The 2726-nt window shown below is 35.0% G+C and overlaps 1 pseudogene; it reads left to right on the forward strand.

Annotated features, from left to right (window-relative positions):
• Positions 1–943: 943 nt before the first annotated feature.
• On the forward strand, positions 944–1870 carry LOC125825104 (uncharacterized; annotated as a pseudogene).
• The last annotated feature ends 856 nt before the right edge of the window (positions 1871–2726 follow it).

The raw sequence follows: 2726 nt of genomic DNA on the forward strand, positions 1-2726 counted from the left end.
TGAGATCAAAAGAGAATGTTCAATCTATTCTGCCGCGAAATTCCTCTACTCTTGTGGCACAAACTTTACAAAAAGAATTGCGACAAGTGCCTCAGAATTCTTGTACTTTGAAAGCACAGTCTAAAAAGATCAAATGCCTCAGAGTTGTTCCACTCTAAAAGCAAGATCTATGCAGAAATCACAGCAACATGTGCCTCCGAGTTTTTCCACTTTAAAAGCACAAGTTGTGCAGGAACAAGTGCAACCAACACCTATGAATTCTTCCACTGTAGTAGCACAAGTTTCAGAGAACCAGTTGCAACATGTGCCAAGAGAATCTCCTACTGTAGAGGCACACGATATACAGTACCAAGTGCAACAAGAGACACAGAATTCGAAAGAAAATGACCTATCAGGAGAACAAGGTAAAAACATATAAATTCAGTTCTAAATATTTTAATGTATTGGAATTGTAAAATCAGTTAACATTGTTGATACGTTGTTTAACTTTGCTTCGTATTATTGTAGGGCCTGTGACTCAAAAAAGAAAAGAGGTAGTACAGTAATGCAAAGTGTACATGGGCGACAAGAGCATAAGTTGGTCGTGTTGAATAGGTACAATCAACCCATTGGTCCTACTAATGCGTTGTAACAGAGTTGGGGAGTTTTCTTGGAACCTTGGCAAGAAATGCGATGCTTTGTCCTCTTAATATTCATAATTGGAAGAATATGGACACAAAAAAAGATTTGTGGGATTATACCCAGGTTTGAGTTCCTGCATTTCTAATTTCAGTTATAAACTTTTCATACTTTTTACTAATATAAAGAACAAATTGTAGGAGAAATATGATATTCCTGATAGTGCAAAAAATTGGGCTTTGGAGGGAATAGAAATGCTCGGAGAAAGTATAGGAATGACTTGTATGAGAATCATTATAAAGCATATGATAATGATGATCTTCGAATGGCAAATAAGCCCAAAGATGTTTCAGAATTTGATTTTAAGGACCTTCTCAAATATTGGGACTCTTAAAAATTCAAGGTTAGATTTATATTTTATGTTCTGATTGATTCATTTTTCTGTTTTTGATTCATTTTTTAATTTACATAGAATTTACTAACTCGTTTATTTACAGGAAATGAGTGAAAGAAATACCAAAATCGAAAAAAATGGATGAATCCAGATACTGCTGGTAAAACAAGTTTTGCTCTGATACGCAATAATTTGGTATGTTATCCTGCTAATCATTAAATATGAACTTGTTGTCAAAAAGATCTTTAATACCAACTTTATGTAATTAGGAAAAAGAGAAGGAAAGCCCCGATGAGCTGTCAGCTAAAGAACTCTTTGTGGCTACAAGATCAAGAAAACTCGGTCGAGTATACAAGGACTCCAACGAAGATACAATTAGTACAATTGTATGACTTTTATTTGGTCATAATGTTGTTAAGATCCTTTATTTGTTCTTAAATACTTGATTTTATTTATTTGAATTTGATTTGTAGGCTGAAATGGAGAAAATGCAAAGTCGACAAAATGAAGATGACAATCAATCATTTGATGCTTTTACAACAGTCATGGACATGAACACCCAGGGTGCCTGAGAGTGTATGGACGAGGAGTTACCAAAAGTACTTTGAAAAGAAAAGTTCTTTCTGAACCTTAATTAAGTGCTAATGATGAGAGGATGGAAAAAAAATGGAGGAATTGGAAGAGAGGATGCATCAAAGGATGGCGGAAAAATTAGAACAACAAAAAGTAACCATACACCAAGAAGTTACAAATGATATTCTTGGACGACTTAATCGTATGTACCCTGGGCTTCAATTGAATGCTGCCATGTTGGCATCAGTGGGTGCGCAGCACCACAAGAAGCTATGCAACCGTTGAATCATCCATCTTCTAGCAAAAACCATCAAGGTATGTCGTTATTCTTCACTTAATTCTTTCATCTATCTTTAATTATAGCTGTTCCAGTTGAATGTTGAGTTTTCTACTCACTTTTTGTGTATAGATTTATCTCGATCAGGACCCTGTTTTGAGTATCAGAACCTTCGACTCTTCTTTTCCTTTTCCAAATGTTTTGGCTGTGAAAACGTTAGTCTTTGAATCATTGTTCTCTCATTAGTGTGCCATCTTAAATTGTGAAATTATTGTGGCTCTTATTTGTTAGTGAAGTTGTTGGATGGTTGGAAATGATAAATATTTAGCACTAAAGGGCTGGCCTATTGCTGACAAAAATGAACTGTTGGTGTAAGTACTAGTTTGTAGACAATTTGTGTGAGTATCTACACTGCTGTTGGTCCTTATGCGAATATTAGTAACTTGTTGTTAGTTTAAATTAAGGATCATCCTCGCTTGACTTGGCAGATCTGAAAAACCATGTTGGCTAAATAATTTGCAAGCATATTTCCCTCTCTGTAAGTGTGTTTAATTTGAATCCGACACAATTGAGATGTATCCATTGTCTCCAATAATTATGTATTTGAGTTTTCACCATTCTGCGACTTTAACTTGGCCAAATAGATTGTCTTTTCCTATATGTAGTGGAGTCTGGATGAAGTTTTGGATACTTATAACTTGTGTGCTTGGTGTGTGCGTGTGATTTATAACTTCCATGGCTTGAATTTGACTAGTTATGATGAATTGGAAGGGTTTGAATAAAGTTTGAAGGTTCTGTCCCTTCCTGTTTTGTTGTTAAAATTCCTTCCCTTGAAAATTGTTTTTTTTTTGAGATATTGTGGTA

The sequence above is a fragment of the Solanum verrucosum genome, unplaced genomic scaffold (assembly GCF_900185275.1).
Source record: "Solanum verrucosum unplaced genomic scaffold, falcon-dt-bn FXZP01000206.1, whole genome shotgun sequence".
Taxonomy (NCBI): Eukaryota; Viridiplantae; Streptophyta; class Magnoliopsida; order Solanales; family Solanaceae; genus Solanum; species Solanum verrucosum.